The following is a 13,256-nucleotide window of genomic DNA, read 5'->3' as shown; positions in this document are numbered from 1 at the left end:
AAACAGGACAGGAGGAAAACACTGACATAAGAGCCAAGAAGACACCAATTTCTGTACCAACCCTGGCTGTATTAGAAAGCCGTTTTCTTCCCATCTGTTTCAGAGCTAAACCCCCAGCCTCGAGGACACAGCATACCCCACTTGCCCTATGGCTGAGAGTGGGATCAGGTCCCCAGGGTGATGTGCAGAATGCACATCTGCATCATGCTGGATGCAGAGGGAACATCTCCCATGAGGACCCTCCCCCAGCTCAGCACTGGGCAGCAACACGAGGGGAGCTCAGGTTTCAGCCCCGTGGTTTGCCGACTCAGGGCCTCGCTTTTGGCTGTTGCCACATCCTGCAGCTCATTGTTTGGCCACGCTTCCTTCCTCCCCGGTCCAGCACCGGTGAGGGAGTGGGATTCCCTGGCTGGGCAATAAAGTATTATGCTCCCAAGTGCCACTTCACCCCCATTTTCAGCGCATCCCCTTCCCCATCCTGCCACAGCAGCCGTTTCCAAGGAGAAGTAAGGTTACAGGAGTGGGGAGAGATGCTCCCTCTGTGCCTCTCCTTTTCCAATCCTTAGATCCACTGGGCGCTCAAAATCCACCACTGCCTTCTGAAACGAATCCTCAAATGACAAACTAAATTGTGGCAACATCTGGGATAAGCCTGCTAGAATTCCCTGACTGGAGTGTCTCACCTTGACAGCTCTCTGTTTTTAGGCTCTGATTATGTAGAAATGGGTGTTTAGGAGAAAATGTTCTTCAAAGGCTTTTGTGTCTTACAGAAATGGAGAGATAAACAGAAATTACTTGAAATATACTGAATGAATGATGGATGAAATCTGGCTTGGTCCAGCTGCTAGAGGTTTTATGCAGAACACAGTCTGGCTCATTGTTGGGTGCCTAAGCTTTGCTTAACCTCAGATTCACAGAAAATAATTTTAGTCCCATTAAAATATGTCCCGACAGTCGTTCAGTCCCATCTGCAAAAGGAATTGTACCTTTCCCAAGGCCAAACAGATCTCATTTGTGTTTCATTTGTTCAGCCCATTTGTGTTTCTTCTTTGTGTTGCTTCCTTTCAGTCCTCTTTGAATAAATCAGAGCTGAATTATATCCTGGAAAGAAAATGCAATTGGTCAGTAGAAATGAAGAGCAGAAGTGGATTTATTTGGCTAAATATTCATTTCTAGAGGCTTTTGGAGGTTGCAGAGATTCCAGGGAAGCACATGGCCTTGTGGAGGACAGGGTGAAGGCTGGGTCCAAGCAAGGCTTGGGATAACCCCTCCATCCAGGACAGAGCTGCATCTCTTGGAGGCAGCTTTATCGCCATAAGATGTTCTGACCACATTACCTATGTCATTTCAAGTCCTGTCTTCAGCAAAGCCCTCCTAACTCAGCTGCTCACAGCAAGTGAGCTCTGCCTGGGCTCTGGCAGGGCTGGCAAAGTGCTTGGCCATGGCTCAGCGTGGCTGTCCCTGCTGCAGCCATGCCAGTGCATGTGCTGTGTAGTGCGGGGATGCTCAGGGAGGTTCAGCTCCTCCTGCTGTCACTCACCTGGCAAGAAGTTCTTCACTAATCCAGGTTTACTTGTGGCCTTCTGGTAAAAAAAAAAAAAAATTTAAAAAAATTTTTAAAAATCCACCTTTGTTCATCTCACCTTGGGTTTGTTTTTCTGTGTTTTCTCACCTTCCCCTCCCTCTCCTCCAGCTGCACTGCAGTTTCACTAAGGTAGCCCAGCTGGCCTTTCCAGACTCAGAGAAAGCCCTTTTCAGAAAATAAGGGGAGAGATTTTATTTTATGTCCACTCTAAAAATAAAATGGTTTTATGTTTCTAGAGCACTTTCCAGCTGCTGATTTCAAAGATCCTTGAAATGCTCAATTAGTGAAGTGTCCCAGCTCCCTCTGGAAGGAAGCCCTGAGTATTGTTATTGGTACACCCTGCAAAGGAAGGACTGTTGCTTGTTCTGGGCTTTGCTCAGTCCCTGAAACTGTGAGTTCCTGCGTGACAAGAGGGGATATGAGGGGATATGAGCCCTGGCTTGCTGTCTGCCAGATCCCAGCAGGAGCAAAAACTCTATTTCTTGTTCTAAATTAGATTTGGTCCCATGCAGTCCCTGTCTGTATTCTGCTTCCATCTTGTATCCCAGTTGCGAGAGGCAAGATCACCTTCCTCCTTTCACTTTTATACAGCACTGTGCACAGCCAGGATTTAGTCCAGACCCCCCCAGATCAGAATATGTTAAAACTGAGGGGTTATCCCCAGAACAGGCTATGTTTCTGTGGAAGAGGGAATGATTCCAATGTCAGATTTGACAGAACAATAATACAACGGCCCAGTGTGCAGGGTGGTGCAGACACACAGATATACCTCAGGCTCCCCAGCTGTCCTCACAGCAGTACATCCCTGTGAAAACAGGAAGAAAGGTTTCAGCATCTGTGTGAAAGCCTCCAACGCAACCCCATGTACCGAGCAAGCTCTCAAGGGCTTATTTTTTTTGCATGAAGCATCCTTGAAATATAATGTTCCTCATGTTAGATGATTTTTAGAAGCTTTTTTGCTTTTTGAAGAAGGACAGGAGCAGCAGCTGAGCTCTGTGGCTGCCTCACCCCATGGCACAGCACTGCTCTTATGGAGCAGCCAGGAGGATCGCCTCCCATGTCCTCAGATGGACTCAAAGTGAGGAAGAGCAGGAATGGGAGAGAGCAAACCAGTCCCCCCAGGGCCTCTTCCCAGCCTCAGAGAGGGGCAGGATAGGGGAGGTTTATTTTGGGAGCTATGGTTGCTCTTCCCAAGGCTGGCCATGGTGCAGCTGCATGCACGGGCTCTGCCCCAGCTCGTGTTGGTGCTGAGTGGAGCTTGTGGCAGGCTCAAAACTTGTGGAAAAGGTTGGCAAGGGCAGAAAATGTGGAATTTTACTTTTCTCAGCCAATATAATGCATGGAGAATAAATAATTTATTTTTTTTTCTCTAAACCTACCCCCCCCGCCACCCTAACCTGCCGAACAATGTTTGAGTTACATCAGACTGGTGGGTTGAAACTTGTTGATCTTTCTTAGTCAGAATGCCTGGCAGTCCTCTGGGGTAGAGGGCTCTGTGGGGGTCACTCTCTGTTCCTGGCTCCCTGCAAGGGACATCTCCTGATGCCCCTTGGCATGCTCTTCTAGAGGTGATGGGAGCAGGGATCGATACTCCCAGGCAAAGCGGGAGGGGGGGAAAAAAGAATGCTGAGGCTTTTTATGTGGTGCACAATGTCCCTGAAGCCCTCAGATGCTGTTTTTCAAGGTTTGGAGCCCTGTTGAAGTTTTTCCCATGGTTACAAACCCATGCTGCCAACATTGCTACTGTGCCTGCTGATTTCCAAAGGAGCCAGCACAGTCCTGCAGCCCACAAGACCCACGGCAGAGATGTTCTGCTGGCATGCAGAAGCCTGTGAGATCCCCACAGCCTTTGATATCATCACTCCTGTTTTCAGCTTTTTTATCTTTCCAAGAATTGCTCTTTTCCAATCCTATTTTACTACCCCTGTAGCAAGGCTTTCATCTGCTGAGGCATCAAAAGCTTTTCTGAAGTCCAGAGTGAGTCCTGCCCACTCCTTCCACCTTCCTGAGTGTTTGATTACCCCCCGAGCAGATGATGGCCCTGCATCCTGCTCTCCCAGCCAGGAGCCCAAGCTCAGCCAGACCCAGTTCTGGCACAGGGAACCTCAAAACCATCCCATCTTCCTGCTGCTTGGATGTAAATGAGGAACCTAAATACCCACATCCATCCCACAGCCAACTCTAAAGTGGAGTGTTGTTAGGTGGGGTACAGGGGAAAAAAGAAAAAGCAATTTTTTTTTCCAACATAATTTTTAGAATTATTTTTAGAGCCTGATGCGTGAATGTGAATCATGGATTTAGCTGTATGAAACCTCCTTTTCATCTTTTTACCTTATCATTATCCTTGCACACTCAGTTTTATCTGTAGTTTGACATCTTTTATCCCCAGCCTTGCAGACAGCAGAAATAAGGGCAGCTCTGCTCCCCAGCACTGGAAGCACTGCGTATACAGGGCACACCGATTTGAAATTATAATCCTCTTTTTGTTGTATCCTCACACTGTTTATTGTTACTGTATATACTGCTTGTTGTTGTAGTTTTCCATTTCATGCAAAATACATTAAAAAAAAAAAGAAGCCACAAATGCTTGAGGTCTGTTTGTTATTCTCTGTGTTTAAAACTATTTCCTAAAAACTAACTTCCCCGAAGTGCCTGCGTTTGCCCTTTGCTTGCCATCCCTCTGACTCCACTTACATTAACACAAACCCTACGAGCTTCCCAACAAACTGCAGAAAGCTCTTTGTTTGCAAAGGCTTGGAGGAAAAACTGCAAGTATGTTCCCAGAACCGGGAGCTTGTCCCTTTGCTTTGATTTGCTGCTTGGCTGATGTAACTTGGGACTGCTCAGATATCTTTGATGTGGCTGGTGCTGTGGGTCTGTGATGCTCCTATGGCTTTCTGGGTAGTCATTATCCTGTCTCTGTCATGCTGCTGACATCTTTTACGTGGCCTTTCTCCCCCTTCTCCCCAACATTTCAAAACAAAAGAAAAATACATCAAATGGTATTTTGTCCTTTGTCTTTAATTTGGCCCCAGCCTACAGTTTTGGCAGTGAGGAGAGGGTTTCTGTCTGCACCAGGATGCAAAGCCTTCCTCTGCAGTCCTACTAAAGGAACTGTGGAAAAAATACCCCATAACCTTTGGATGTTCATCCTTGAGCTGTGTTTTGGGCTTCCCCTGGAGCCTCTCCCTCTGCACAGCGCAATGAGCAGGGCTGTTGGTCCTCTTGGGGAGGCAGTGCTGCTGGTAGGAGGCAGGAAGGAAGCAGTGCCCCAGCCCTGAGTGCGCAGCTGCCCCAGCCTCAGCTCCTGGCTGGAACTGGACCCCAGAAAAATAAAGAGCTGTGGTCAGTGCTGCTTGGTGGAGGAGATGGAGCCAGACCCAGCAGAGTCTTTCAGTGGAAGCAGGGACCAGAGGACATGGGCTGCATGCAGGGAGGTTGAGGCTCTTCTCCCTGATCCAGGCTAGGAAGTCACCGATGTCCCCAGATAAAAGTGCAAAAGCTGGGTGCTTCTGTTCAATGGCGTTATACAACCTGGCACAAAGAAATCTCATTTATTTTCTCCTATCATCCTAATGTGATGATTTGGGAGAGGGGGGAAGAGCGATCTCCTGAACAGTTGGGCTGGGATTACACTTTTTCTATGGAGCTCATCACCGTAATAACCAGGAGCTCTGTTTATCAGCCCACCAGCCATGCCCTTTTAGGAGATTACCATTTTCCAATCTCATTTCTCATAAAAGAGGATTGCTGCCCATCCCCTCCCTATCCCAAACCCCTCGCTTATGAGTGTTTATCTGCTCAGGGTGTTTATGAAGCTCCAAACAGGAAACTTCTGTTTATCCTCTGCGTCATCAAGAGCTGGAAACTCAATGGGATAATTACTCTTTCAACAACACACGTAGCCCATCAGTAGGCTTTGGCATTTTGCTGGTGTCAATAATATATATATTTACCCTGGATAGAGACATAATGCTTATTTCTTTCTCTTTAACCTGGGATGAGATTGGGGTTTCGGGCTTTCAGGGTATCTTATCTCATGGAAAGGGGGATTTTCACTTAAGGCTAAGGACAGGTGCTGCTTCACTCAAAGCCAGTGGCACTGAGGTGTCCTTAGCAAGAGGGGAAAACTTGCCTGGACAGTGCCAGCCCCAAGACATTGCTCATTCTGGCAGGACATCACTGACTGCTCTCACCCTGCAATTGGAGAAGTCACATGCGGAGATGGCTTCTTCAAATGTTAACACAAGCACCTAGGCTGGGAGAAGGCTGGGTAATTAATCATTTATTTGGCAGAGCTCTTTGCTTTTCTCTGTCTGCAGGCTGCAGGGAAGACATTCTGATTCCCTTCACCCTTCAGCCGACAATTTTTGAACTATGCAAAATGCAGAAGTTCATTAGTGATATCCACCCAATGAAATTCAAGATGTGAAGTGTTTTGACTAGCGCTGTTCAAATAGAGGAATCACTCAGGAGTATATTGCAATCAGTGCATTAAGATAAGATCCCAGAGTATTGGGTTTCTAGAGCATTGATTATAGATTAGCATCCCACTGCTTCAGAAAGGGAGTCAGCCATCCATGTATAAACCAGAAGAGCTGACAGATATGGATGGACTCATGAAGGAGAGGCAGGGAATGCCTGAAAACACCGGTGTGCAGTGTGCTCCCCAAAGCCAGCTGAGCGTGCCTGGGCAGTTTGTACACACCATCAAATCACAGTATCCACCTTTTCTCCAGGGGCTGCATCATTCCTGCTATGCAGGGGCTCCCCTGCTGCCCCCGGGGCTTGGCCTCCCTGACCATGCACGGAGCGTTGTTTTGGCAAGGCTACAAATGTGGAAAACCTCGTGCGGTTGGTCAAAGCAAATTCATTCAAAGGGAGTGAGTGCTTGCCAAGTTGTTTTTTTTTTTTTTTAATTCATTTTAGCTGTATTCACAGACCACAAATCTGCAGGCAGGAATGGGAGCCGTGTTTCTAATTTGGTACGAAACTTTTATTCCCACTTGGCGCAGAGCTGTTGTGAACGTTGAAGGCTGTTCCTAATCCTCTGCCCTGCGCATTGAAAATGTGCTCCATCCATCCGGAAATGGAGTTATTTGCATTGCATAGCAATTTTTGGGCGATAAATACAAGGTTCAGTATTTGTGGGGACAAGGACGTGGCATCCTAACTGCATCATATGCAGCCAGAAAGCAAAGACAGCAGTGGAGCCACGCGGAAGGGCCGGATTTCAGGAGCTCATAAAGTTCAAGGCTGCCTTAAAAAAATTTAAAATCAACTTTTGCCTTTGTAAACAGAGTATTTTCAAGATCCTGTCGGAGGAAACCAGCACTTGGCTGTGTGCTTAAGAAGGGGACTTGTCCAGGTTTTATTCCAGTCGATAGTATTAGCCACATGCCGAGGGATAAGCACCTGCTTAACCAGCGGGGTGCTGGGGTCTGTGGGGCAGCCATGCCCAAACGGGGCAAGTCCTGCTGACCTCAGCAGGTCCCAGGTGCTGCTGTCTGTCAGTCAGGATGTGATGTGGTGTGGGAGCACCCAGGGTATGAAATGTTGTGTGTCAGGAGGAGAGAGTTTGCCATTTTTTCACCAGTCAAAAAAATGGCAAACCAAATAAAAATTATCTGCCGTGTATCAGGTGTAAATATGTTCAACATCATCTAAGAGTGATGCTTTCCTGCAATCCCTACCATCACCTTGTGATTTCAACTGAAGATGAAATCATCTCCACAGCTGGATCTAGCTGGAAACATCATCTCCTTTTTGAAAGCATTCTGGCCTTCTTTTTTATGCCCTTTCTTGAATTCAGATGTTTTCCCTATGCATAACTCTTACCCAGGAAGTACTCACAAGTTACGTAGCAGGGAAGCTGTGGCTGCCCCATCCCTGGAAGTGTTCAAGGCCAGGTTGGCTGGGGCTTTGGGCAACCTGGTCCAGGGGAAGTTTTCCTGCCCATAGCAAGGGGGTTGGAATGAGATGAGCTTTAAGGTACCTTCCAACCCCAGCCCTTCTGTGGTTTTGTGATTTGCAAGAGGGTTTAAATGTCCTCATCAACATTGATATGGATGCTAACTCTGCCACAGATCACTGCCAAGGCTCACTGCAGCTCCAGTAGCTGTTGGCTGTGGTTATCTTTCCTCCCTTTCGGGGGCTGTGTTTACCAGTAGAGTGCTTATCTTGTTGCTCCCTTGGTGGGAACTGGGTAAGCATCTCCTGACAGCTGTGAGTGGAGTTTGCATGACAAGAGGCAAGGGCAAGAATTCCCTTTTCAGTGGTAGTTTTTGCCTGGCAGGTGCCGTAGCCCAGGGAGGAGACAGATGCTTCATTTGCAGAGGCATTTGTGAATACTGGGGGAGATGTGAAGGAGAGTGGCCAGGGCAAACACGGGGAAGATTATTTTGATGAACTGCATAACTGTCAGAATTTCTGTTTCATAAAGGGTTTAATAGCACTGGGGAACTACAGGGCTTCCAGATCCTGGAGGAAATAAGTTGGAGAGTGATTAAAAGAGCTCTGCACACTGCCACAAGCATGGCACCATGGGAACACACCCTTGCTCCTCCAGCAGCCTGGCTCCACGGAGGAATCCAATCCCTTCTGCAGTGCTAGATGGAGGAGAGCCGGCACAGCCTCTCCCCTGAACTGCTGGGAGCACACGCCCCTCCTCACGCAGTCGAGACTCTGCAGTGATGCTGTTAAAGAGCAGCCTGGGACAAGCAGCAGGGAGCTGTGCTTAAGATGTCGATAGGGAAGAGAAGGGTTGGGCAGGAATAGCAGGGCTGTGATTATTTGCCAGAAAATTGAGTCCCAGAGGCAGCAAGCTACAATAAGGAAAATCCTTGTGTGCGGATCTCATTCCTCTGCCAGGAATGCATCTCTTGTGTCACCCCAGGCCAGGAGCTGGACATTTTCATGTGTCACCTGCAAGCCCAGCCTGCAGAGAGCAAGGCATGCTGAGGGCACGAGCTGTGTGCCCCCACGATGCTCTGCAGTACTGAGCAGAGGGGTTTCTCCCTGCCCCACCGCTCATCACTGCTACCACTGGCCAGGAAATACCCCAAGGAGTGATGCAAGAGCCAGGGAGGGAGGAAAAGACACCCACAGAGATTGACAGCAGCATCTCCCAGGGTTGGGAGCTGCCCGGCCATGCTGGCATTTGTGCGATGCTGGTTTCCATGGAAACGCAGCACACGATGTACTTCCACAGAGGAGCCACCAGTGATGCAGAGTGGACTGCAGGGTGACCTCTGGTCCCCACTTCGGTGGCATAGGGGGTCTTGTAGGGCAGGGGGGACATGTGAACCTGCCCTAGGATGAGTCCCTGTGAAGCACATGGGCCGTGCACGTGGGGGTGCTGTGGGTGCTGCCCTGGAGGGACGGGGGTGCCTTTGCAATATGTTCTTCACCTGGGGTGTGCTGGGGAATTGCTGGGGTGTCCCATGGGGCTCCAGCAGAGCAGTGAGGGCATGCTTTGAGAAGCTGAGGGAAGCCCTGACACAGCCCCAGCTAAGATTAGAATGGGGCTGAGACAGCCTCTCTGGAGTATCAAGAAGGAGAAGAAATAAGGCTGCTTCATGGGGTTTTTATGGTGCCTCTTGTTTTGCCATCCTCTAAGGTCTGCTTGGGTTTTAATATTTCATTAAATTGCATTGCACTTTTCCCTGCATGGTCAATGGAGAGCAGCATCTCCAGGCCAGATGCTGCCAGATTCATCCTGTCTGGAGCAGGCTGCAAAAACCATGCCCTGGATGTTTCCATTTGCCCCAGTGCAGGTGGGACATCCACTTCTTGGAGACGCACTGTCCGAACCCCTATGACTTTGAGCTGCCCATGAGAGAGTGGTCCAGGAGATGTACCAGTTAGTGCACTGCTCTGCCCCAAGCAGGGCAGACAGGATCTCTCCTGCTTCATTTCTGCTGCAAGGTGCTGTGGCTGAGCTGCTTTCACAAAAAGCAGCTTGGATTGGTGCAGGAGAGAGGGAAGCAGGATTTGGTCCAAAGGGACCTTGTCCCTCCATGCCCACAGCTGAAAGCTGGGGCCACAGCTGGGATGAGTCACTCTGGGCTTATTTTATCATCCCAGGAGGAAAGCAGTGTGATTCATCTCATCCAAATGCAGAGGTGTGCTAGGGTGCCTGATGTACCTTTTGTTGCCTGGGGCTCCCCTCTGGCTGCACACTTTACAAGGGACCATAGGGCTTGGGAGTCAACATCTGACTTTGAGGGACTGTGAGTCAGCTGAGCTGAGCCTATGACTGTCCTGGATTGCCAGGGAGAAGCACACAGTCACACTACAATGGGTGCATCACATCCTAAAGCCAGAAAGCAAACCACAAGGAAAAGGACCCAGGAATTGTGACACGCAGACCAGGGACCTTTCTGCTTCCCCACCCTTCCTTCCAAACCCAGGCCTCTCCTGGTGCTGCAGGCTGTACATCCCACTTACTCTGTTTCCTGGAACTTGAACCTCCTAATGCCCAGGATTGCTGATTCCCAGTGGAAAACCTGCCTGCAGGGAGTGGTACCAGCTCCAATGCCTGCCAGTGTCTGCAAGGAAGGAGGGCGCCAGCTGAGGATGCTCTTCAAGGTTGTACTAGGGAGTAGATGGGCTGTGCCAGTGTTAAATTACCTGTCACTGCAGAGGCAGCACTTCCACCAGGTGAGTGATGGGAGCATTGGTGTCACACACCGTTGGGCTGGCCAGGGTGTGTGGGGACAGAGAAGCCATGTCCATGTCCGGGTGCTTTGCTCAGCAGTGCTGCCTTTCCCAGGATCTCCTCCAGTCCTGTGCTAGGGCCAATAACCCGGCCCAGCTTGGCAATGCATTCAGCAGCAGAACAGAGCTCATCTTCATGCTCTGCATCCTACCTCAGAAGCACCTCCACACCATTTCCCTCTGTACCAGCCGAGTGCTCTCGTTGTCTGTTGTTGGCTTTGTTGGAACAGGCCTGACTTGTTTTGTGAAACCTGACCACAGTGCAGCTCTCACATCCAATGGAGATGAGCAGCAGAATTTCTGTGTTCCTCCTGCCCTCCACCTGGGGATACTGGGAGGGTTTTGGTTTTTGACCACCTCAGCCTTTGCTGGCCTGACTCCCAGCATACCATTGCTCCTGGACTGTAGTTTCCATGTCCAGGTTTCCACCAGCTGCAAACACAAACTTGGGTGTCTGACAGTTGGATTGGAGAATATGACATGGATACAGGTGACTGCAGATGGTGCTGGCTCTGCCTGTACTACCTCCTGGTGAGTTTCTTTGAGTTCAGGATGGAAAATCATTCTAGGCTATGCACAGCATGTGCCACTGGTGATGATAGATGAGCCCATTGCCCAAAACATCCCCTGCTTGGAGCAGATGAGGAGCAGTGAAATTGGTGGTGGGAGATGCACTTGGTTTGGAGGAGTGTGAGTGACACATGATGCCTGCGCATCTCCCAGCAGCGCTTGTGGAGGAAAGCAGAGCCATGTTTTGTCTTTGGAGGTAAAGCAGAACTGCGTGGCTCATTAAATGGAAACACAATCTCCCGACCGTTTTGGGGTTTCTCAGCCAATCCTTGCAATGCCTTTCAGATTTAAGGCAAGGGCACAGATCCCCAAGGAAAACTGAGCCAGGGGGAGGTGAAAGGCAACTCTCCCCAGGATGCTGCCCATGGTCTTCAACTGATTTTGAGGTCAGTCCTTTCCCAACAAAGATGGACCCAGTAGGGCCCATGAGGTCTAAGCCACAGGGCTGGGCTCGGAGGGGGAAGGCACCCCTACATCTCCCACAGCTCAGCTCTCCCCAGAGGGCATTGCAGAGGAGGGAAAAGAGTGAGTGGAGAGACTCAGATTACAAATGTACAAGCATAGGAAGCAGAGATATATATTCCCTGGATATTAATTACCTCTAAAATGTCATCTTTTTTCCGGTGAGTGGGTACATTAGGCAACTGGATATATGATGGAAAGGAGACTGTGTGAGGCAGTTGGGAGGACACGGCGGAGGTAGCTGGACACCACTGAAGGGCGGGGTGCTGCATGGAACACTGGAGATCCCAACAAGCCTCAGGCCCACCCAGGACACTGCCCTCACACACTGCCCTCTGCTATGTTTGTGGTCTGACTTGTTCCCTCACTGGCACACTCAGCTTAGTTCAGAACAAAAACCTGCTGAGGGGAAAGTCCTTGGGTCTAAATAAGAATAGGTTGAAAAAAAATGTCATAAAGCATCATGTTCTGCTCTGAACTGGGAAGGGGCACCTCTGATTCCAGCATGGAGGGCAAGAGGCAGAGGCAGGGAATAGCCAGCATAGTGTGAGTGAAGATGTTCTTCACATCATCAGCCTGTCAAATTAAAATACAGGAGTCACTGAGGAAGATATTTTGAGGACTACATTGAGAATAAGGGTTACAATTCTTTTTTCCCTGTGGTTTGGAGTTAACTCGCCCCAAGGATGTTACTGAAGGGCTCAGATGCCAGCAACTGGGCCTTGGGGGTCAAAGCTGCGTTTTGGGGGGTTTAACATGGTGTAAACAGGCTTCTGCATGAAGCTAATGTACCAGCTGGATCCAGGCAATGCTGGCACCTCCAGTGGGAGCTGCCTTGGCCTCTCCTGCCATTCAGAAGAGCAGGAAGATGCAGTCCTGGCATGGGGGATTTTTGCTGCCACTGTGCTAAAGCATCGGTGGCAGCAAAACCAGTAACAAGACTTTATTAAGTGTCAAAGCCTTTCCTTTCACCATTTTCCAAGTGGAACACTGCAAATGTTGGCTTTGAACTGACCTTTGGTCACAAAATTACCTTGCCTCAATTAAATATTAAAACCAAACAGAATGTCCTGAGTGTGGAATGAATTGTTTTGCTCCACCCACAGGGATTTTTTATTTCACTTGAGTGGAAAAACTGAGAACCCAGTGTCACATTGTCTCACCCTGAAATGAATTTTTGTTCTGGCTTCCTATCATTAAATGTCAGCAAATGAAGAAAAGCAATTATTTGCAGAGTATTTTTATGACATGAGAATGTACCTCCCTTTCAACACCTCTGCTGGGATTTGGGTGGTTATTGCTTTTTGCTGGCTCTAGGGAAGACTGATGCTGGGTTATAGTTGGACCCACCAAACCAGTTGGGCTGATGTTCTGGGGTCTCCTATTGAGGCTGTAGAGCCTTGCTGTTCCCTGCTCTTTGCCTATGTCAGTATATTCATCATTATTATTGGTTTATTGTATTGTTTATTCTACATAACTGCTTTGTTGGTTTTCCCCATTGGGATGCTGAAAAATCAGCACATTTAAATATCCTGTGAATAAAACTTGAACTGGCCACTGACCTTCCAATCATCCTGACAGGAATAATTTCATGGAATCATAGAACAATAGAATGGTTTGCGTTGGAAGCAACCCTAAGGAACATCTTTTTCCAACCTCCTGCCTTGGGCAGGGACGCTTTCCAGACCTTCCTTCTAGACCAGGTTGCTCGAAGTCCCATCCAGCCTGGAACTGAACACTTGCAGGGCTGAGGAATCCACAGCTTCTCTGGGCAAACTGCCAGTACTTCACCACCCTTACAAGGAAGAATTTCATCCTAATATCCCATCTAACCTTGTTCTCTGTCAGTTTGGAGCCGTTCCCTCTTGTCCTGTCAGTCCATGCCCTGTCAGTCCAGTCCCTTTCCAGCTCTCTTGGAGCC

The 13,256-nt window shown here is 48.9% G+C and overlaps 1 long non-coding RNA gene across 1 annotated transcript; it reads left to right on the top strand.

Annotated features, from left to right (window-relative positions):
* The first annotated feature begins 9,997 nt into the window (after positions 1-9,997).
* On the top strand, positions 9,998-12,398 carry LOC147650858 (uncharacterized). The gene is made up of 2 exons (XR_015275213.1): positions 9,998-10,246; positions 11,159-12,398. It is a non-coding gene; the product is annotated as an uncharacterized LOC147650858 (long non-coding RNA).
* The last annotated feature ends 858 nt before the right edge of the window (positions 12,399-13,256 follow it).

Source organism: Cyanistes caeruleus, chromosome 12 (assembly GCF_971803275.1).
Source record: "Cyanistes caeruleus chromosome 12, bCyaCae1.hap1.1, whole genome shotgun sequence".
NCBI classification, from domain to species: Eukaryota; Metazoa; Chordata; class Aves; order Passeriformes; family Paridae; genus Cyanistes; species Cyanistes caeruleus.
Note: the sequence above shows the minus strand (reverse complement) of the source record. Positions and strands in the feature narration are given on the sequence as shown.